Raw genomic sequence first — 25,511 nt, forward strand, 5'->3', positions numbered from 1 at the left:
AATTCACCATGTAAGAATGCTGTCTTAACGTCTAAGTGGTGAATTTCCCATGAGTTTGATGCTGCCTCTGCAATTAATAAGCGTATTGTTTCAATTCTAGCAACTGGTGCGAAAACTTCATCAAAGTCTATGCCTGATTCTTGAACGAATCCGTTAGCTACAAGTCTTGCCTTATATTTGTTAATAGTTCCATCAGCATTTCTTTTAACCTTGAAGATCCACTTGAGACTAATCACTTTTACCCCACCTGGCTTATCAACTAGAAACCAAGTCTTGTTTCTGTTGATTGAAATAATTTATTCTCTACATGCTTGTGTCCATTTAGTCGAGACCTTTGCTTCCTGAAAATTCCTTGGTTCATCGTTAACAGAAAGTAGCATAACCTCACATTCTTCTGCAGATTGAAGAACATAATCCTCCATATACTGTGGCTTTTGTATCTGTCTTGTTGATTTTCGCAGTGGAATGGGTTGAGTTATTTCATCGATCTCCTCTTCTTCTTCTTTTTTTTTTTCTATCAGATTTCTGAAAGCTTTGAATCTGTCAAATTATTCACCCTTTTCTTTCATAAGAATAGACCACAGATATCTTGAGAAGTCATCTATAATAACAAATATGTAATTGTTATTTGCAAGGGTTTGTGGTGTAATAGGACCACATAAATCAGCATAAAGAAGCTCTAATGGCTTTGAGGCTCTGAATGTTGTTGCTTTTGGAAAACCTTGACGCATTTGTTTCCCAACTAAACATGATTCACAGATCCTTGATTCATCGTTTATCTGTGGTAGCCCTCGAACCATCTTGTTCTGAGACATTGCCTTTAAAGTTCTAAAGCTTATGTGTCCTAATCTTGCATGCCACTTTCATGTCTGATCTTCCAGTCTCATATTCAGACAAAATGGCCTTCCAATCATGAGACTTATCTTGTAGAGTCTATTCTGTGAGCGTGAGACTCTAACTAAAAGTCTTCCACTTGGGTCATGAACTGTTATATAATCTTGTCGCATTCTAACATCACATCCAACTTCTGTAGCTTGTCCTAAACTTAGGATGTTGCTTTGTAAGTTTGGGATGAAGTAGATGTTTGTGACAAGCTTCTGTTCTCCGGTATTGCTCTGAAATAGAATTGATCATTTCCCTTCAATTTCTACAGAAGATCCATCCCCAAACTTCACTTGTCCTTTGATTTTCTCATTGAGTTCATAAAAGTATTGTCTCTTACCATTCATGTGATTGCTGGCTCCATTATCTAAATACCAGATTCCTTCTTCTCCATCATTTGATTCGTAGTTCTTTGGTATTAGTTTCCCTTCGTTTAAGAATACAACTTCGTGCATGAAAAGAGCTGATTTGATTCCCTTGTTTCATTCTTGTTTGCTTCTTCCATCTTTTGTATTCTTTCAGGGCATACAGAGGAGAAGTGTCCTGGTTTATCACATCTGTAAAAAATAATGTTTGTTCTAACCTTCTTTTCTTTCCATTGGTTTTGATCTTTCTGATTTGTTGTTCTATCTTGTGAGTTAAACCTTCCTCTCCTTCCTCGACCTTTGTTTACTCTACCACCTCTTCCACGACCTCTTCCTCTTGTCGCAGAGTTTTGTTGGTAAGAGTTTGTGTACAATAGTTTTCCTTGAGTTTCTCCATTGTTTTCTTCATCAAGGATTCTCTCTTTATATGCTTTCAATCTTCCAATTATATCTTCATAGCTAGTCTTCTTTAAATCTAAGACTTGTTCGAGAGAAGCTATGATATGAATATACTTGGATCTTGGTAAACTATTGAGAAACTTCTTTACTAGTTTATCTTCATAAATGGTTTGTCCAAGTGATGCAGCTTTTGAGGCTATCTCTGATAGCTTTCCTGCAAAGCTATCAATAGTATCAGTGTCTTTAATCTTCACTCTTTCAAATTCAAACATTAAGGTTTGCAGACGGGCTTCTTTAACTCGATCAGCTCCGAGATTACGTGCCTTTATTGCATCCCAAATTTTCTTTGAAGTTTCCTGTTCACCAACTTGTAGAACAAGACATTCTGGTATTGCTTGAAAGAGTAATCCAATGGAAACATTGTTTTTGTCTGGGTCCAATGTACCAGGATCAATTGTTTCCCAAACTTTGTAGATTTTCATCAGTACCTTCACTCTCATGGCCCATACTGTGTAGTTTGTGACGTTGAGGATTGGAACTTGTATTGATGGTGGCGTGAACTGTTTTGCACCCACAATGGTGGTTTCGTTTTCCATAGCTCAGAAACAAGATCTGATACCAATTAATGGCAACTGCAAGATGAAACTTAGCTTATATAAAGACAACTCTCTTTATTGATGTTTAGAAAATCTCTCAAAACTAAACACAAGCTTTAATCTTGCTCATATGATCAACCACAACTTTGGTGATCATATATATATAGAACTATGAATTCCTTTTCCTAGTCATATTACCTTATTACATGTCTTTCCTTTTGTTAGAACTAGATGACTTCTAATTCCCTCAGAATTACATCAATTGCCTTTTCTTATCCTAACCAACTTGTTAGAGATTATCTTAGGCTTAATGTTGAAGTTTAACCAACAAAGACATCCCTAGAATAATAATATCTTTGGATGTCAGCGATGAAAAACTAGAAGAATTGCAACTACCAAGCAAACTTTTAGAATACAAGCATTCGTCGAGTTTGTGCATGACTGTAATGCAAGAGAGCCTTTGTGTGCTTGTTACGGTAAAGTCCGATTTTGAAGTTTGGGTGATGAAGAATCATGGAGTTCAAGAATATTGGACTAAACATTATAGCATTTCCTGGGAGAGTGTTGGGGAAACCCATTGGCCAATGCTTCTTTGGTCTTTCAAAAATGGTCAAATTCTATTAATGATTGGCTATAAGTTGGTTATATATGACCCGAAGCGTTCAAGCGGTAGAGAACCCATGATATTTAGTAATTTAAGGCTTTATGATGCAGTAAATTATGTGGAAAGCCTAGTTTCACTCAACACAGGTACTTATGCCGGTAGAAATAAGGTATAACCTGGAGCAAAACATGGGTATATGTTAATTTTATTGAAGCTTCAACAGTATTAATACTTTTTTTTTACAGGTTAACTTTGTTTTATCATTCATTTTGTATTTGATTTTCATTATTGTCTAATCTTTGGACCTTTAACAATGTTTTTTTTTTTTCTTTTCTGAAGCAACCATTAATGTCCATATTTGTTTACTGTCAAATTATTTGCACTACACAGTTTTTAAGTATTAAGAACCTCTTTCAACATATTATTATGGAATTGGATTCATTCTCTGTACTCAGACGTTTGGCTATGGATTCTAAGTATTATAAACACCTTTTCTACTACTTTATGATGAATCCATAAAATTTAGTTTTGGGAACGTCTGAAGTCTGAAATGGGAGGGCATGGGCAATGTAATATTTTCAGTGTTGAGAATTTTGAGTTGTCAGAAATCATCAACATATTTCTCTTTTTTCTCAGTATCTTTGTATACTTTTTATACGTTCAGTTCCAACTCTTCCGAAAGCCTCCGGTAGATGTACGATTAAATTCCATTAGCTTGCTAGTATTTAGAGTAGTTTTCTAGTGTTCTGTTTTAAATCCGACTCGTTGAAATTATATATTTGCGATAAATAGCTAGGCTCTTTTTGTCGCTGATGAGTTCCTAAATTAAAACCTAACCTACATATCATAGTTTAATTAAGTCGACAACCACTGATGATTATATTACTATTATTGCTAAAGTTATGGTACGCTGGGGGATATGAATAAGTAGTTGAAACAAATCTAATCAAGAAATCTTCAAATTCTCCGCACAAGATCCAAACACACCCGCGCCTTCGTATATCATGTTTAGCAGTTCTTCATATTTATATGTTCGCATATCTCTCTCATCTCATGTCTTCTTAGTTCGAGCAGCTTTGCTAAATAATATGCACATCTAATAGCGTGTCTTCTAATGGGAATGATATTGGAAAAACATCACCTCCCACACTAAAGGACTTATCAAGAATTTCTCGAACAAGATCATAAATACTTTCGGGTTGGTCTCTTATAGAAAAAATCGATTTTTCAAACAATTTCAGAGATCAATTATATTTTAATCTAACATAAAATAAAATGGATTGGACCCTTACGACCACAGTAACACCTAAACATGAGAGCCCCGACTGGAAATAATAAAATGAGCAATATTTCAACGATGATAAGCTAACGCCACTTCTTCTTCTGAGCTGGAAGCTTGTAAGATCCCCACTTTTGCTCCTTTGCTTTCCCTTGCATAATTTCTTGGTAATAAACAAATCATAAATCCAATAGCATGCACGTACACAGACTGCACTTCAGAATTCTGCCTTGTATTGTTTATCAGTTGGATTCTAGATATTTATCTGCCTTTGAAGTTTGAATAACAATAGATGTTTATTGTAGACTGACAGTGATATAGACAGATCCATAAGCCCGTGTATTAAATTTGGCGGGCTTTTTTCAACTGACCCGGTAAATCCGCATAATTACAATATAGCTCTCATATTCGCACCGCTGCATTAGACCTTTTTATAGAGCAAAGAAATTGAGAGTTCGATACAGGAAATTCTCTTAGCTCGATAAGAAATCAAAAGCTGGACAAGTAGGGAGGAAGGGAGAAGCAATGTCAAGTCTTCCCGAAGAGATCTACCATGAGATCCTTCTTAGGGTACTTGTGAAATCAACATATGCATGTAAGTGTGTTTGTAAATCTTGGTTTCATATAATTTCTAACCCTAGTTTTGCTAACATGCACCTATATTATACTCCTTCCGTTCCACTTTAGATGACATTCTAGGAGTTTTTACGTAGATTAAGAAATGGAGAGAGATATGAAGATTTTCCAACTATACCCATAATAAAAGTCTTCAAACATTAATTGTTATTAGTGCATTTTAAAATAAACTTATAGTTCCAAGACAAGATGTTAGAGTATTATTGGTAGTTTTGTGGGAATATATGAAAATTTTCAAGTATTATGGAACAAGAAAATAACCCTAAAACATTATCTAAAATGGAATGGAGGGAGTACGATACAAAGGAAAAATTATAGTCTCATATTTCAAAGCGACAACATGAGAAGCCAGCGTTTCGATCTCAGTTATATAAGTAGTCCTGAAATCTTATTATCGTCAGTCAATGGAAGCGAAGTTGAAGTTGTTGAATTGGATTACCCATTCAAATACCTTATTAGTAGAGCTTTTAGTGTTAAATTGTTGGGTTCAACAAATGGTCTGTTATGCCTATGGCATGGTGGTTACAACTGTAATAGTGATAGGGAGGAGTTTTTCGTTTTTTGGAACCCAGCCACCAATGAGTGCAAGAAATTACCCAATTTACCATATGAAAACTATGATCCCAACAGTGACACTTATGGTTTTGGCTATTACAAGTTCATAATGGTGCATGCATTTGACAAACAGAAAAACAATTCTTTAGTGGAAGTTTATACATTACGAACAGATTCATGCAGAAACAGTCAAACCGTACCTTATATGTTTTGCTTTGACACGGGGGTGCTATTTAACGGAGCTTTGTATTGGATTGGGGAAACGCGCAAAGATAACACCAAATTCATTATCTCTTTTGATGTCAGCGACGAGAAATTTGAAGAACAGCAACTACCAAACGAACTTTTAAAGGAAAGGCATTTGGGGATGACTATGGGAGTATTGGAAGGGTGTTTCTGTGTGCTTGTTAGGGTTATGGATGTTTATGAAGTTTGGGTGATGAAGGATAATGGAGTTCTAGAATCTTGGACAAAACATTGTAGTATTGCCCATGAAAGAGCTCGGGATATCCATTTTCCGAGGCTTTTGTGGTCTTTCAAGAATGGTCAAATTCTACTAAAGACTGGCTTTGAGTTATTTATTTATGACCCAAAGAATTCAAGTGGTAGAAAACCCTGGATATTTAGTAGCTTAAGCCTTTACGATGCAGTAAATTATGTGGAAAGCCTAGTTTCTCTTAGCTCGGTAAGTAGGTAGAAATAGTAGACGCTGATAAATTTCTTGAAGCTTAAACAATGTTGATACATTTTTTTTTAATAGGTAGAGGGAGAATTCTTTTTTAGCATTTTTGTGTCATTCATTTTGAATTTAATTTTTTATGATAGTATGTGATATTTGAACTAAGGTTTTATGATTAACAAGATTAATAGTCGTTTATCTATTATTGCAATATTACTATAGGCTCTATAGCCATGTTGAGAAAATTAAGGTTCTGAAAAACTTGGAGCTTATTCTGATGTTAAAAAAGTTATGGGTAATTAGGTCTGCGAAAGGTAAATTCAGGACAGACGTTGTGTTTCTTAGAAAGGTCCATTGGTTGTTTACAGTGACAAAGGATCGAAGATTTCAAAACATTCCTTTTGTTGAAATTGCATATGTTGTGAGGCTTAATTTGTTGAAACCTGCTCGCTAAGTCTGCGTTTGAGAAATTGGAATCTATTTAGGGTTCTTTTGAGAAAGCAAGTTCTTGGATCGAAAATGGTAAATGCTGATCTATGTAGGATTATGAGGTTCAATATGTTGTTAGAAACAACACCTGTCTCATGTTTACTTATTATGACAATCGTAGGAAAAAATTACTGGGTACTTTATGATGCTCTTCCCTATCCAACAATGTAATTCACCTTATAGAATTTGGAATTCTTTAAAACTCAATACCTTACGCTTTGGGAAGTACCAACGAGGCTCAAGTGGAATCCGAACACCTAAATCCAAAGAAGATCTGGAACAAGAGTTGGCCCCCAAAGGTAAGTTTCTTTCTTTGGTTGGCTGCTAGACAAAAAAATCCTAACTCAAGACCAGCTAATCAAAAGAAATTGGAGAGATTGGTTCAATCACTGTTATTATGCATCAATGATGCAGAAACTTCGTTACACTTGCTTCTCCATTGTCCATATGATTGCAGTATTTTACTCTCTTTCATACAAGAGTTCAGTCTCATTTGGACTATTCCTCATTCAGTCGATGCTGCCATCCAATCTTGGCCTCACTCCAAAGTTAAATCTAGAAAAGCCATTGGCATGAAGACCATCACTGCAGCCATTTTATGGAACTTGTGGAATGAGAGGAATCATCCAATCTTTGACAATAAACCTATTGAAAAGCCTAAACTAATTAAAAAAATCAAGTTCACAGTAGCGTATTGGCTTCACAAGCAACCTCAGTTTCAAGGAATATCTCTTCAGTACTTCATGCTCAATTGGAAATTGGTGGTGTTTGACCCTCCATAAATTTTACCCGTTTTGCACAAGGAGTTTTAAGTCTGTTTTCGCAGCAAGAGTTGTTTTTGTTGTTGTTGTCGTCTTTTTCCTTTTTTTTTTGGTCGGTTCCTGTAGTACTTGTGTTCACTTTTTCGTGAGTTTTTTCTTTTCTTTTATAAATTTAATGTACCAATATAAAAAAAAATAAAAAAAAGTTATGTCTTTGGAACACAGCCACTAAAGAGAGTTCAAGAAAATATCCAAATTAAAACAATTGATATAATTATAAACATAGTTTTGAAAATATCCAAATTATAGACTATGGAAAGACCGATGATTACAAGTTCATAAATGTGCACGACTGATGGACGGAAGAACAGTTTTTTAATTGAAGCCTATAGGTAATGGAAGAACAATATTTTATATAAATAGCCAAGTAGAGAATCTAAGAAATACATCACAAATTTTTCTTTTTCTCTATGGTTTATATGTTTTTCCCTAGATGATAATTTATTAAAAATTTCTTATTTTGAGTTAAATTATTATATCTTTTATTTTCTAATTTGTGTTCTTTGCAATATCTAAAGTATTATTGTGTAACCGTGCAAATTATATACGCGGCACAACAGGTCTCTCATGGAAAACTGTCCATTTTTCAAACAATTTCGGAAATTAATACACTTTAATCCCGTTGGACCCTTACAACCACATTAACACCTAAACATGAAAGCCCGACTGGAAGTAATAAAATAAGCAACATTTTTACAATGATAAGCTAACGCGACTTCTTCTTCTGAGCTCCAAGCTTGTAAGATCCCCACTCATGCTCCTTTGCTAGTTTGCTTTCCCTTGCATAATTTCTTGGTAATAAAGAAATCATAAATCCAACAAGCATCAAAGTTTATTTTCAGGCCATTGTCCTTTCTTTCTTTTGACGGATTTGAGAACATCTTTTTACAACAGTTGGGCTTTGCTTGGGTTCATCCGATCGCCGTTCTCAGGTTTCCATGGAAGTGGAAATCGAAGGTATCTATCAAGCTTCTTGTTTTCTTGCGATATTGTTTGCCGTTTACTATTTGATGGGTTGTGTGGTTGGAAAGAAATGTCATTTTGATTGCTAAGAAACAAGTGAAATGTTTTTTAGACTCTCTTATTGCAGACATCAAAGTGTTGCTTCTTAGTTGGTCCATTAATGTTGAATCTTTTCGAAACCTGGCTAGATTGGGGTATACCTAACGAGACAAAAGCCATGTCATTTTGAAGTAAAACAGGCCATCCCTTAACCTTGTATTTTCTAAATGGCTAATATATCCTTGTTTAATTGACACTAAAAATTATGCTTAGGTTAATAAATTGAGTTTAGAAGAATTAATTAAGTAGATTAAAACTTATGAATTTAAGTTATCAAATTTTATTTTTGATTGAACTCATGCGGGAAGATTTTTGATGAAAAAAATTGTTTTGAGAATTTTTTTTTGCAACGGAAATGAAAACATACTACCCAAACACTTCTAAAAACAGGATTGCAAAGCTGATGTGTGAAATCATACTCAAAATAAAAGAAGAATCAACACTTTCAGTTCTGAAACTATTAAAAGTCGGCAGGGTCGACGAATGAAGAAGATGCCGACTATATCTGGCCGGTAAGGTCTACGGATGAATAACATGCCGACTATACCCAGCCGTCAAGGATGGTGAATGAAGAAGATGTCGACTTTATTATTTTTGACACACAGGAGACTGTTGTAAATGTTTCACTAGTCGGCATCTTATTGATTTTTTACCTTGCCGGCTACCTTATAGTCGGCAAGGTCGACAAAAAATACCTTGCCGACTACAGGATTTTTGACATACAGAGAAAGGTGTGACAAATGCATAATTAGTAGGCAAGGTTTTCATTTCATAACCTTGCCGACTAAACTATAATCGGCAAAGTTTTCATTTCATAACCTTGCCGACTAAACTATAATCGGCAAGGTTCAAATTTTCAAGTTCTTAGTCAGCAAGGTATAAGGATGAAGACCGTGCCGACCCTGTAAATATTACTTTCAGAAACAAAACTTTTTGAAAAGTAGACATGCTATTCATCTTATAACCTTGCCGACCAAAAACAAATATGAAAAGTCGGCATCTTATTCATCCTATAAGCTTGCCGACTAAAAATAAATATGGAAAGTCGGCATGCTCGACAAACAAATACCATGCCGACTGCATAACTACAATTCAACCATTTAAATTTCCTGATCTAATTTGTCATTCAAATAACAAAACAAAGTACTAGAATGAGTTTGAAAGGATTAATCGACAATAAAAAAAATCATAATCGATGATATTTTTTCATTTGAAAACGATGAAATATAGAGTAGGAGAAAGAATCGATCGTTAGATTGATAATGAAGGGGAAGGAAAGAAATTAATAAGGTTTTGATCTAAAACCCAAAATGGGTGGTTTTGGTTATTATTAGGAGAAGGGTAATTAGGTAACTCTGCACATATTATACACCCCTTAACTCTTTATTATGATTGAGAACAAAATGAGTATACCCTGATTAATCCGGATATACCCCAATTTGGCCAAGTTTAGAAATGTAAAGTTTGGTGAATTTTTTTTTTGATTAGGCAAATTTGTTCTGTAAAGAGTAGTTTTCTGTAAGCTCTTTGAGCACTTTGCTAATTTCTTCCTGTATCTTTTGAAGGTGCTATTGACACCTTTTTTTTTTCTTTCTTTTTTTCCCTTTGCCTTTATTCAGAAAAAAAAAAAAAAAATTTATTTTCGGTCCAGGATCTTAAGGGGCGTTCCAACAGCATGCACGTACGCAGACTGCACTTCCGAATTCTGCCTTGTATTGTTTATCAGTTGGATTCAATGGATGTTTGTAGACTGACAGAGAGACAGATCCATAAGCCCGTGTATGAAATTCGGCGGGCTTTTTGTGATAACTGACCCGTAATCCGTATAATTACAATATATATAGGCCTCACACTCGCACGGCCGCATTAGACCTTTTTATAGACCAAAGAGATTGAAAGTTCGATACGTAAAATTTTCTTAGCTCGAAAGGAAATCAAAAGGTGGATAAGTAGGGAGGAAGGGAGAAGCAATGTCAAGTCTTCCCGATGAGATCTACCATGAGATCCTTCTCAGGGTACCAGTGAAATCAATATATGCATGTAAGTGTGTTTGCAAATCTTGGTTTCATACAATTTCTAACCCTAGTTTTGCTAAGATGCACCTAAATCATACGAAACAAAGAAGAAACTCTAATCTCATATTTAAAAGCTATAACAAGACAAGCCAGCGTTTATATATCAGTTGTATCAGTAGTCGGACATCTTATTATCGTCAGTGAATGGAAGCGAAGTTGAAGTTGTTGAATTGGAATTCCCATTCATATGCCTTAGTAGTAGACCTTCTAGTGTTAAATTGTTGGGTTGAACAAATGGTCTGTTATGCCTATGGCATGGTGGTTACAGTGATAGTATTTGGGAAGAGTTTTTCTGTCTTTGGAACCCAGCCACCAAACAATTCAAGAAATCTCCCAAATTACCACGTGGAAAATATTATCCCAACAATGACTTTTAACTGGAAGATTGATGATTACAAGTTCGTAATTGTGCATCCATTTAACGGACAGGAAAACAATTCTTTAGTGGAAGTCTATACATTCCGAACAGATTCATGAAAAAACAGTCGAAAATTAGTACCTTATATGTTTTGCTTCGGCACGGGGCTGCTTTTTAAGGGAGCTTTGTATTGGATTGGGGTAACGCCCAAATATAACACCAGTTTCATTATCTCTTTTGATGTCTGCGACGAGAAATTCAAAGAATTTCAACTACCAAATGAATTTTTAAAGGAAAAGCATTTGGGGATTACTATGGGAGTATTGGAAGGATGTCTTTGCCTACTTGTTAGGGTTATGGAATATTTTGAAGTTTGGGTGATGAAGGATCATGGAGTTCCCGAATCCTGGACAAAACATTGTAGCATTGCCCAAGGGAGAGTTCGGGATATCAATCATCCGAGGCGGGTTTTGTGGTCTTTCGAGAATGGTCAAATTCTACTAAAGACTGGCTATGAGTTATTCATATATGACCCAAAGCATTCAAGTGGTAGAAAACCCACGATATTTAGTATCTTACGCCTTTATGATGCAGTAAATCGTGTGGAAAGCCTAGTTTCACTTAACTCGGGTACGTAAATAGAAATGAGTAGAGGCTTATAAAGGACGACATGATTATGTTAAACTTATTGAAACTTTACCAATATTAGTGCCTTTTTTTTCATAGATAGCGGGAGAATTATGTGTTAACTTGTTTATGTGATTCATGTAGAATTTGATTTTTATGTATGTGATCTATGAAATTTTAGAAAACTAATGCTGCCATTAAGGTTTTGAAACAACCTGGCTTATTCTGATGTAGAAAAGGTCAAGCATAGTGGGAAAATCAGGCCTGGGAAAGGTAAATTGAGGACAGACGTTATGTTTCGAAGATTTCAAAACACTTTGTTGAAACCTGCTCCTACTTTAAGTTTATTATTTAAGTTAATGCTGCGTTTGAGAAGTTGGATTGTATTTACGGTTCGTTTGAGAAAAAGTACCTTGATCCAAAATAATACTATTTTCATAGGAAAAATTACTAGGTACTTAGTGATGCTCTTCCTAATAATGTATTTAGGTATCCAACTGCATTAAAAACGAACAAAAGAGCGAATATTTGTTGAAAATTCTGGCAAAATTGTGGAAGATTGAACATAACGTGTGACTAATCTAGCTCCCTACCTGGGAGAATTTTTTTGATGGGGGCGAAATCCAAAGGGGGCATGGGGGACAAACAATATATTGATCCATGTCTTTGATATTAATTGATTCCCATGAATTTTGTTTCCAAAAATATCAACAACAGTGTATTTTTGGAGAGAAAATATTTGTTTTCTTAATCTGTTGGTATTTTTGATGAGAACTCAGACGCATGGGAAATTCCTCTATTCCCCAATTTCTTGAATTTGAGAAACCAAAGCCTGTAAAACATATTCACGCAGATGAAACACAAATGATGAGCCACATTGTTCTTTTATTTTCATTACTATATGTTGTTTGGCGGTGCGTATGCACCGGGTTAGAAGCTTGTATCTTGTATTTGGTTCATACATGATCTGACATGCATATGGATGTACAAGAGAAAATTACATGAGTACTGGAACTAGTTACACCATGAAAGAGTGTAATCTGAAACAGAACTACCATGACAGAACTTCGCTGTGTTGGATTAAGAAGTTTAACAACCCTGATACAAAAATCCTTGCTTAAGAGTTATAATATTCTCAAAGTTTAAAATTTGAATTTAGGTTCCAGATTTTACAAGATATCTAATAAAGTCTCTTCCGAGCCATTTTATGCATGTCATTTTGTGCCATAATAATGCACCAACATGAAGGAGTGCGACACTGATAGTTTTCCATCAAATGTGAAAAAAGACAAAAAATGAAAAGCCTTGGCTGCCTTAATTCTCACAAGAAACGAAACTCATTAACTCCTCTCGGCTCTTGGTTACAAGTTAACAACACCATATCAAGAAACGAAACTCATTATTCTGTATTTTCTGGTACGTATCTCATTCTTCAGATTTATGGCCACATTGGAAAATTAATTGTTGTTGTCTTGTTTAGGATTAAGATACAACTCCATGTTTCCTCTAGCCATAATATCTAGGTGAGCATCAGATTTCAAGATTGAAAGGGAACTCGAACATGAAGGGATCAGTAGGGAATTCACTTGGCTCCGATCCGATAGACTGCTCTAACTGAATTTCATCAAACAAGTTCAAATTGGTTAAGTTCCTGTTTTGGGTCATGGGAGTACTGTTAACTGCACTGCTAGTTTCTTCAAAGATGTTATGACCACCCCCCATATTATCAACAACTTCTTGACTGTAGAATCTTTCATCTTGGTTCTGTATAGGAGTTTGATTATCTGTCATCCCAACGAAGCCTACAAGATTATGATTCGTCACCTGCCCAACATCTATACCAGAGCATGAAAATAAGTTATTGTTCTCCACATGCGCATCTTCTTTACCAAAACTAGACATGTTCAATATAGGTGGAGTACTGTTAACTGCATTACTAGTTTCTTCAATGATGTTATGACCACCCCCCATATTATGAACAACCTCTTGGCTGTGGAAACTTTCATCTTGGTTCTGTATAGGAGTTTGATTATCTGTCATCCCAACGAAGCCTACAAGATTATGATTCGTCACCTGCCCAACATCTATACCAGAGCATGAAAATAAGTTATTGTTCTCCACATGCGCATCTTCTTTACCAAAAGTAGACATGTTCAATATAGGTGGAGTACTGTTAACTGCATTACTAGTTTCTTCAACGATATTATAACCACCCCCCATATTATCAACAACCTCTTGGCTGTAGAATCTTTCATCTTGGTTCTGTATAGGAGTTTGATTATCTGTCATCCCAACGAAGCCTACACGATTATGATTCGTCACCTGCCCAACATCTGTACCAGAGCATGAAAATAAGTTATTGTTCTCCGCGGGCTCATCTTCTTTACCCAAACTACACATGTTCAATATAGGTGGAGTGCTGTTATCTGCATTACTAGTTTCTTCAAAGATGTTGTGACCACCCCCCATATCATCAACAACCTCTTGGACGTAGAATCTTTCATGTTGGTTCTGGATAGGAGTTTGATTATCTATTATCCCACCGAAGCCTACAAGATTATGATTCGTCACCTGCCCAACATCTGTACCAGGGCATGAAAATAAGTTAGGCTCGTCTTCTTTCCCAAAATTAAACATGTTGAATATAGGTGGGGTGGGTGTTGTAGTTGGATTATGGGTAAAGATTTGACTTTGATTTGCATAAGATGGTGGAATAGAAGTTTCACATGATTGAGTGAATGACACAGTGGAGACTGACGGTGACTTCTCTTCAGTAATCTGAAAATATGATGAGATTCCAGGACCTTGAGAAGAATAGCTTCCATGCGTACAAGATGACTGGTGATTCTTTTTCGAAGTCCTATCAAGAAATTCATTCCGGTAATCGCTGCAAGGGTGTAGTTGATAGTCGCAAGTATAAATTTCGTTTTCCACTAAGGTTTGCATAACATCTGAGCCTGAGGGCTTCCTCTTCCTGGAAAAATCTAAGTTAACGACTTTTGCATTCACTGGCTGAGGCCGTATTGTTTCCTCTGCTCCAACAAAACCCCCTACTCCCCCAAGATTAAACAGATTCACATCCCTGGGCATCATCTCTTGTACTTCCTTGTTTGACTCATCTTCGACCCCTTCAACATCACAATGCTCACTGCTGTCACTTATGGTGATCAAGGATCCACTGGTACCAGCAGAAGACATAGGGGGTGAAATCCCAGGGTGGAGATTCCTGGATAAGACCTCTTCCTGGTTAAGTATAGCGCCCAAACATGCATTCTCTTTTGCCGTGATCTTCTGCTGCAAGCTTTTAGATTGTCTTACAAGCCTTCGGATCCTGGAAATATCAGGGGACATATGTTTGATTACAGCAGTCAATACACCAACCTTCCATGCCTTCTTCAGATTATGAGGCTTCCTGTACGGTGGAGAACCTTGATCTTTTTGTATGGGCCACCATTCCTCGTTTCCAGAGGGCCACCATGGTGGTGAAACACCCTCAAATGGGTAGTGCTTCTGAGGTGGGTCGCAGTGCGGCATGAGAGTAGACAGGAGAGTACTGAGTGTTCTATCCTGAAGCTCGTGCAAAGTATGATCTTTTTCCATACCAAGAATTGCATGATCTACCTCGTATTTTTCAATCGCAGCTGGAGCATTTAGATCGAATCTCACTTCCTCTTTCCACCACCCACGGAGATTATCGGATGATGCCGTCACTGGCTTGCCGTTCTCAGTGATGATCCCATAGACAAAACCCTGAGCGTTGCACACATCCATCATCTTGAACATGTATTTCAGAACTTGATTTTGCGCCCTTAACATCTTCATTTGTGTACTCTTATAAAGTTTTTCAATATCCATGTCCTCATCACTAGATTCTTCCTCTACGGTAGCCTGATATGGTTCATTTTCAGGAGAGACAACATCTGGTTCCACTAGTTGAAAAGGTGGTAAATAACCAAAATTTCCACTAGAACCTCTCATGTCTTCAATAATCATCATTTGAAATAAGAATCTGGTAAACAAAACCCTAGAGGAGATCAAATCAAGAATTTCCATGAAAAAGAACAAGTTATCGATCAATAATGATGCACGGTTCATGAACAAACAAGAAAAATCTTACAAAATATATACTGCAGATATTCAGATGCGAAGCAAAAGAACAACATAAAACCAGATATATACTGAGCATATAATTGCAAAAATAAAACAAAACCAGATAATTAAATGAAATTAAATGGGTTTAACTAAATTCCCTAGGAAAACGCTAATTAAATTATAAACCTAACTAGTATTCCATATTAACTCTCTTAATTAATTGTTTTCCAAACTAAATACTTTTTCAAAAATTGTTGGTGGTAAGCAAAAGGATCCCCAAACCAGTTTGTAAGTCCAAATAAATCACATCTATATGCTTTCATTAATCTGTTTTCTGAATTTAGATTTATTTCCCTATGTCAAAAGATTGGATTTGTTTTTATTCCCTCTACAACTAGGGTTGGATTTTCGTTCTGATTTTATTAAACAGTGATTTCATGGTACTCTTAAGAACCAAGGGCGACTGATTGATGTATTAAATTGAAAAACGAAGAAGAAAATGCTTGATGTTCATGATGTATATTAAACAGTGGTTTCATGTTAGCATATTGATAAGAACTCTAAAGTCTATGCGCAGAAAACAGATCCAATAAAAAAATATTCAAGTATTACCAATTTGAATTTAGATTTCAGTTAAAATATTCAATGAAATATTCATCCATTAAACCTCTAATCAAGATTTCAGTTGACACCAAACAAAAGATATAGCATGTCTTATATTTTAAACTCATTAGAAGACGATAGAGAAAACGATAATACCCAGAAAGAAAAACTAAAAGGAAGATAAATGCTAAATTAACAAATATAGACAAAAGTTAAGAACGGTTTCGGTACCAGGGTATTCCTTTTTGTTTCAGAGATTAATATTTCTTAATCATCAAACTCTGCATATAAAAAAACAAAAAACAAACAAATGAGTATTTTATAGTATAGAGAACAATATTCTAGACAAAGATGAATACTCTTAAATCTAAAAGGCTAAAGCTAAAAAAAAAAAAACAAGACGAAGATATGAAAAACAAGCAGAGTTTTTACCCTTTTGGAACACTCGCGTAAGGGTCTTGTCTTTTTGTTTTTAGAACAGTCAAACCTCTTCACTCTCATTTTATAAGCTACTATTGGGACAAAAACAAATAAAAAATTGGAAAGAAATTTAAGACACCCTTTCCTTTTAATTTATTCAAGAACAAATCTTTTTTGGATTCCATCAATATGATAACACGGATTTAAAATTTCATTTAATGATAATATCTAATATTTAATGATGCACATTTGTGGTGAAATCATTTTACTTTTATGGTTCCCATTTCCTATTTAGGTATTTTTTAAGGTTTATTTTTTATTTATTAGTTTTATTATTCAACGTCGCCGGAGGGACAAATAGTGTTACTATGTACTTATATTCAACAAACTAACCTGAGGTGAAATAACTCTATAAAAAAAAGACTTTTTATTTAACAAATCAAAAAGATAATCAGGGTATGAACAAGTTATAACTGAGTGTATTATCTAAAATTCGGATGATAAAATAATTCACTTTATTAACTTAATTATATAAAAGTAGATTTTTTTTAATCGGCATTGTTGGATTAGAAAAGTAATTAACATCTAATTGTTATATAAATACGTAATATTATTTAATCATTGAGTGCTTAATAAGGTCGTTCAAGTTACTGGATAATATTCCGAACTTTACGCGAATTCTAAACCTTAATAGTCAAAACGACAGTTATTTCAAAATGTGACTTATTAAAAGATCGTTGAAAAATCTTAAATAAACGAAATACTCTAGTAAACAAACTTATGATAATGTGGGCTATTGATATTAAAATTTAGAATTTAGTTTGCAATTATTATAAGAATACGCTGTGTTTGTTTAATTAATAATTATATATGTACTTTAATGGGGCATTTAGAATATTGTATAACCGCTCTAATTTTTACCCAAACCTAAAGGTGGCTACTTAAAACCCTAATAATATATTAAAAAAAAAATCATGTCTGGCTTAAATGAAAAAATGAAATCTTAAATACTCGGAATATTATGTAAAGCAAACTGTTGTAACTAACTCGCACATAGGTTTTGGGGAAAACCTCGAAGATACGTTAAGAATCAGTAAATACGCACTGATTAAAGTTACCAATTTAAAAAAAAAAACAAAAAATATAATTAGGACGATGCCAAGCTAGTATTGTATTATCTAAAATTTGGATAATCGTATAATTTATTATATTGATTTTGCTAATAATATTTTATTTAAAATGATGTGACTTTTAATGTGACTTTTATGCGAATTCTGAAAATGATGATTGAAAAAACCCTAACAACAATGAAGAATTCTCTTTCAAAATATGGCTCAAGATACTCCAGAAAACAACCGGTTGTGGCTACTTTGAAGGATATGACCTACATGATCACAAGTTAAACACCTAAACTTTATAAGACTATCATGATCTTTAGTAGCGGCAAGTATCACACACACCATTTAGTTTTTCTCACTATACTTTTACTGATTTGAGTTTTCGATGCATTGGGTTCTTTATAATATGATGACTGGTTACAGTTCTTTGATCGTTATCTTGGTAATGTGGTCTGTTATTAACAGTACTAGACTACTAATGTCATTGTTATTGAATTATTGTCATGTAGTTGATGTTGTTGAATTTTGATTACCAATATTTTGTTTGTTATTAACAGAATAACTTCAACTACTAAAACAACCACCGGAAAATTAACATTGTTGGATAAATATGACACAGTTTTGGAAGGTTGCTTTTTCATATTGCTTTATGTTGATGATGGTTTAAAAGTTTGGGTGATGCAAGATTATGGATTTCAAAAATATGAGGTTAAACATTTTATCACTTTGGCCACGATAGAATTCTTTATTCCGGTTATCTATGGCTTATGTCGTGTTTCTAGAATGGTGAGATTCTAGTAAAGAGACTTAGTATCTTAGTGTTGGCAATCTTGTGCATAAACTTCAATAAGCATAGAAGAGGAAAACCAAATTCGAGGAAAGGATTATATCCTCTAGCCTTAAGAAAGATTCATCCCGCACTGGTGCTTACAGACTATCTATTTTTGTTTCCGAGGATACAACGACTATCTTCTCAATGTAATAACATTCCAAACTTCGATAAACAACGAACCAAACTTAAAGTGATGAACTCTCTCTTGAATACAAACTAAATTGATGATCTTAAAATGCAGTAACATGATAATTAGGTTGTTGATTGATGATTCTAATGTAAGTGTGCATGGTATTTATAAATTATACTAATATCTCTTCACTGAAGCATCGCGATGCTCCATGGAGTTTTGTTCAATGGTTTCATATGAAAGGTCAAGTCCTTTTACGTTTCTGACAACCTTTCGTTTGGTTTCCAAATTTAAACTGACCTAACTAACCGGATCACAAACTTAATTTGGTCAAATCATTTAATTCCAAAACCCAACTCTATTAGGTACTAGACATGGACTTTCGGTTCATCTACGAAAATTGGATCCAGTTTTCCAACACTTAGTTATAATTGACTTGAATTATTTGAGTGCTAGAAGACCAAAGAAATTTAGTAATGTTTGTTTCTTCCACCAGACGGATAATTACATGGAAAATCTAGTTTCCCCAAACTTGGGTAGGTACTTGTGTGGGAGAAGGAAAAGCCATATTTAATCGTTCGTATCCGGTAAATGTCTAACAACACCTAGGGATGATAACCAGTATTTAAAGTATTAAGGGTTGGTATCTGGAGTGATGGTTAAATGTCAAAGTCATACTTTACACTATGCTAAGGACGTGGGAGCCAAATTTCGACATTACCCTAGCTAGAGATGTGTTGGCTGATATATGTTACAAGTCCGGTGTACCTACTAGGAAGGAAGCATCCTTAGGTATCTCCTCCAACTCCAATAGAGACTTAAAGCCAGCAGATATTATGGTCTACAATTGAGAGAATGGGAAAGACGTTTGCTTTGATGTCGATAGACACATATATGTGTCTAATATATCTCATTTTTCTATATCATTAGTGTTCGATTTTGTACTTATTATGGTCTTTTATCCTCTTGTAGGTGTTTTTGGATAAATAAGGCTTTGCGGCAAAATTGGCTAAAAATATGGCCCTTGGAAATGCCCAGAAGTGTATCGGAAATACCCCGGAGGAACCCTGAAAAAGTGCAGAAAACATCCCAAAAGAATTGCTAAAGGCACCCCTAATTTGGATAAGGGCACCCCATTTCAGGGCATGTACTAAAGGGACACCGGAACTGGATAGGGGGAGGTCATCTTCAAAATTCAAAACAGAAATTGGCGGGAAAAAAAGGCAGCAGCGACAACAGTTTTTGAACAGAGATTTGAGCGACTTAGGAGGAGATTCAATGGGCATATTTGGTACCTACGGACTCTAGAAGACATAACAAGCCTAATGCAATCGTGTAGACCCATCCAATTGGGATGGATAAGTCGGAATAATTTATCAAAGTCCCAACAGGATACAGCTTCTCTGTTTAGGGTTTGGGATTGGTCAGAGAGATTTATGGGATTTTCTTGCGTGGGATATACTTCAAATAAGTTGAGTCCAAGTCCTAGAAGATATTTAAGACGAGAGAATAGCTAAAAACAGGGTGGAACGCAACAAGAAGAGGATTATTCTTCAAACTGCCCGTAGAGAATAATGGAGATTTTCAACGAGTTTGATCGAGTTTCAAGGTGATTCAAAGCCTATAAATAGTTGGATTTAAGTCATAGAAGGGTTGGGAAAACCTTAGGAGAGAGTTTAGAGTCCAGGAGAGCCGAGGACAAGCGATTACAGAGAAGACAGTGCTGCTGCTGCTGCCATTGAAGAGCTTCAAGAACACGAAGAACAGACTCACATAGTCAATCGTTCTTCAGCAGTCTTAAAAAACAATACCAGTGTCGTTCTTTGACAGCAGTAAAGGCTTATCGTTAACAGCAGTCGCACTTACCCCTTTGTAATAGTGACGCTGTAACACTTGTACAGCGTTGCTAATTCCTGTTTCATCTTATATACATCAATAAAAACACCTATTTTAGCCATGAATACATCTTGTAAGTGTGTTTTTGGGATGAGGATCTAAACCCAATCCCAGGGGTGATGGAGGAAGACATTCTTCCAAAAGTTATGTGGTAAAATTCATTTAAATTTATTTATGCAATCCTTTTATGATTAATTGCACCGAATGAAAATTGAATAAATGATTTTTATTAATTAATTGTGTTTTCTCTTGATGAAATATGCTTGGTTTATTGCTTTTGATATTTCATGCTTGCGATTAACAAGTTTGAAAATATGATTTAGGCAATGATTAGAATCACAATTGTTTTTGATTTGAATTATAATGTCTAGAATTGCATGATAATAATTATTATTGAATCACATGAATTTTGGTGAATGGTGAAATCCTAACCCCTGGTCTTTCCATAATATTTACATAATTTTGAATTTAATTTGTTTTATCTTTATTTTTATTAAGTCTAAAAATTATTTCCTTCACAAGTCTGAAAAGAACCCAGTTTTTACCACAACTACAACATCATTTGAAAAACCATCAGATGTCAGAGGAGTGTCACCTTTTACAAGTGCCAGAACTCGCAACTTTACGTCAGGACATGCTATTTTCGCTGCAGCAACACGCAAGTCCATTAAATATCTTGATAAATGCACCACCAATGGATACAGATTTGTAGTGTTGGCGTTCACTACCTTGGAAAAGTTAGTTGAAGATACTATAGCATTTCTGAAACGATTGAGGAACTTCCTTGCTATTCATGATGTCAACTCTGAGATAGGCGGTTCTCTTTTTCATAAGTTATGCATTGTTATTCAAAAAGGTGTTTGCACCCAGCTTATCGTCCCGTTACCCACCTTCAATGTAGACGTCGACGATGATATATAATACTGCTTCTATAATAAAAGCCTTCGAGGCACCCTATTTTTTTTCTTGAAAAAAAATTAGAAAAATATATTATTTTACTATTAAATTCCTAACCCATATATCTTCCACCTATTTGGTAACAAATAAAAGGTGGAAATTTATATGCTCCAAACATGAAATTGGAACTTAATTTGTAGGGACTTGTCTGAATCTCCGCTTCCAAAAATGGATTATTTTAATTTAGTTCTCTAGTTGGGTCTGTATGTACTAATAAGGGGATTTTGATAAAGTACATCCTATGGCATTAGTAATTCCTAAGAGCAACTGCAGTGGTGCGATCAAAACCAAAGATCAAAGATCAAAAAAAGACCAAAATTTGGGTTTAGTCCGTGTTGTGACGCAACGGTACATGATTAAAATTTCATCAGGCGGACTTTAAAAGTCCGCCCCATTTTTTTTTTTGTAAAATTTCATCGGGCGGACTTTAAAAGTCCGTCCCATTTTTTGTAAATTTCATCAGGCGGACTTTAAAAGTCCTCCCCATTAAAATTTCATCAGGCGGACTTTAAAAGTCCGCCCCATTCTTTGCAATTCTTTTTTTTTTTTATTTAATTAAAATTTCATCGGGCGTAATTTAAATCTCCGCCCGTTAACAAGCGTACTTTAAAATTACGCCCAGCAACAAGCGTACTTTAAATTTACGCCCGACTATATTAGAATTTGGGATTTGGTCGCGACCATATTTGGTCTGGAATTTGATCTTTGGTTGGGATTTGATCTTTACTCCGTCCCACTGTGTTACGATCTCATCCCAAATTTTTGGTTATACTCGCCCACTGTGGATGCTCTAAACTACACCCATTTTTTTCAAAATTGCTAAAATACACCCACTTGCAATTTTCCATCCGTTTTTCAATAAAACGGCTAACTGACGTTAAGTCTTTAAAGTCGGCTCAACCTGACTGAGTTGACTAGGCCGTGAAATATCTGAAATACCCCTTAGTGTTTTGTTTCAAATCTGAGTTGAAAACTTCTCGGAAGTGCACGACTGACGCTGCTTTAAGAGGATGGCCAGAAATTCTCAAACCTTGGTTGGAGTTTGCTGCTGCTGCTATTGATGATGTTGTTCTAGGCAAAAAATTGAACTAAAACTCATTGGTCTCGTATTAGAACCAGGTAATTCGAATCCATGAAACCTAATTCTAGGCAAAAAATTAGAACTTTCATTACCCAAATTGTATGTCGACAGTCCACCTCCTCCAGCGGAAGGCGGCGATTCTAATCTTTCAAGACCAGCACCACCTGAAAATTGACTCATAGATGGCCATAATCCATGGGATCTACCCAAATTACTGCCTCCCAACAAAGCCCAATTAGTCCTCACAGCATTCCCACCAATCAATTCATCAAGCTTTTGATGTAAACCAGCTGTAGCAGAATTTTTTTGTGCAAAGACGGAAGCACCAGCAGCAGCTAAAGCAGAAGCTGCACCAGTCCCGGTGGCAGCAATAATCGATGGCTCTGCCTGTGTTAATAACCATCGAATAGTTTCATCATCTGATTTATGACATAATTTTCTTGCTGCACATAAAGATGAAATCCTTATTCCCCTCTTCCATCCACTTTCGTATGTCTATTTTTATTTGAACTCCTCCTCGGTGCAAACTGCTAACTGCTTCTTAGTGTTCTTAGTACTCCCCCCCATTGTCATCTTTTTCAGCAACAACTATTTGAAACTCATCTCAACATCTCCACTGATTCCATTCATCCATTTATCTCAAAACCCCATTTCTCTTTCTCGCAATATCTCTGGTTAATTTCATCATCTCCAATCGATTTGCTTCAATTCCTCATCTCATGAATCTTCACCAAAAGTAAAATATGGTAACACAAATTTAATTCTTTTTATATTCTTCTTCTTATCAGTAAATTTTCAACCCAAAACCCTAGTCTTCCTAGTTGATTTTAGAAAGACAGAAATGAAACGAAATGAAATCAGTTTCTTCACCAGCGTTTTATTCTCCACCTAAGGGCACATCAGTGATTTTCACATTTAAAATAAGTCTTAGCCTTTGATCAGTTTCAATAGATGTATGTTTAGATATGGATTAAATCAGGATGGTGGGCCTTACCAAAATTTTGGATGGAGGGTGTATTTTAGCAATTTTGAAAAAAATGGGCATACTTTAGGAAATACTAATCCCACGGGGTGTATTTTGTCAAAATTCCCTACTAATAACGGGGTTCTTTAGACTTACACTTAGGTTCGATAAGAGATGTTTCTTGAGATGTAATCTTTTTGTTTTTTCCGATTTAGTTTTAGTTTTTGACAGACTCCGCAGGCTCCTTATGAGAAATCAAAATTTTTAGATTTCGGGGAAGTATGGTCGCAATGCTGAAACTTAAAAGAATCGATGAAAGTGCACCGTTAGGAGCGGAGCCTGCGGCTTAATTTAACTCATCACGCGGAAACAAACTCCAACTTTTCAACTTAATAATACCAAAACTCATGCAAATGCACGTCATGTATTTAAAATAAAAAAATTCCCAATAATAATTTTTTTTAGAAGGTGAGAATCTTCTGAATAAGGCTTTCCCACATCGGATTACAGTCTATGAAACAAAACGAAGAAGAGATAACGCCTTTGGAGAAGAAGAAGTATGTGGCTGATTGAAGGGTATTTCCACATTTAGAGGAGGGGAGGAGGATTTACAGTGTGGTATCCATTACTAATCCCTCATGCTTCGTCTCCATGTTGTTGGGTCTGAAACTATGAAGAGAGGCCTAAAAGAAGAACATGGACACATATATGTTGCTGGGTTTGTAATTTTTTTCTATGCACCATGAGTAATTATTATTTATAATTACGTAAAGTTTAATATTTCACATAATTGGGTATGTAATCCTCAAATTTGTTTTTCTAGGTCTAAAGACGAGCAAGATTAGATAATGTTTAAATACCTAAGGATCTCTAAATATACAATCTTTTTTAATTTTTAGTAACCTCATTTTTTTCGGTAGACTAAAATACCCTCTTATATTGATTTGCACCTTATATGTATTTTGTGACGGACCGGAAAATTATGCCTAGCGCTAGGGTGCTCGGGCCATAACTCCCCTGATGCGCCACTCTGGTGCTACTCACCGGGCCTTAATACTAGGAAAATGCACGTTCATTTTCCCTTGCAACCATGCTCGTCTAGGCCATAACTTAGCTTCTTCCAACTTACCCTTGTTCTGCGGAGGGTTAAAATCCATTGAGGCTGGTGCCGATGTATTATTTCAAGCATCACTGACCTTTGAGTAATTTCTAGGCATAAAACATGCCTTGAACTTTCGCATAGGCCATAGTGGCGTAGACATTGTTTCTTTACTACCATATACATTGTCGAAAGAATACGCTTGTCTTGCTCGTGCCAAGGATGCATCAATCAGGCTCATGTCGTACTTTCCATAGCCTTAGAAAAGCTCCTCTACCTTGCATATTAATGTAGCTTACTTTTCTGGCAATGCCAATTCGAAGTTGGTGCATATGCCAACTACGTGTAGCTTCATAGGTAGTATGAGTAACCCTAAATGGCGTGCCACTAGCCTCATCAAGTTTGACCACAATTATATTTTGCAACGCAATACCGATCTAGATGATATGAGAGACCAAAATGCCACAAATATCTCCCAATTAGATGATATGAACGACAAAGTGATGGACCGGCAATGCTGCAACTCATTCTGGCTTCCTATGTACCCTTCCCTATTCGAAAGGGATCAAGCATTGACCGCAATTTATCCGCAAAGGGAAAAGAAACTGAAGCAAACTCGTATGCAAGGTCGTGGACAACCAATAATGGTAATGGCCTAGTCCGTGTAGCCGTTCCTTTAAAATGCACAAAGGTTTCACATTACCGAGTCCCCTGCATGGCATAGTAATATCCATGCTTAATATGCTTCATTGGAAAATTCACGCCGCTATAAATGAGGTCTAAGCATAACTTATTCCCTTCCGGCTAAGCTACCCTTCCGTCTAAGCTATGAAACTTACTTGGTGCATATTCCGCATATGCACCTTCAACCAGCTACCCGTCCCTATATATG

The 25,511-nt window shown here is 35.6% G+C and overlaps 1 pseudogene; it reads right to left on the bottom strand.

The window, feature by feature from the left end:
• Window positions 1–22,529: 22,529 nt before the first annotated feature.
• LOC113316784 lies at window positions 22,530–24,860 on the bottom strand (annotated as a pseudogene).
• Window positions 24,861–25,511: the final 651 nt, after the last annotated feature.

The sequence above is a fragment of the Papaver somniferum genome, chromosome 10, assembly GCF_003573695.1.
Source record: "Papaver somniferum cultivar HN1 chromosome 10, ASM357369v1, whole genome shotgun sequence".
Classification (NCBI taxonomy): domain Eukaryota; kingdom Viridiplantae; phylum Streptophyta; class Magnoliopsida; order Ranunculales; family Papaveraceae; genus Papaver; species Papaver somniferum.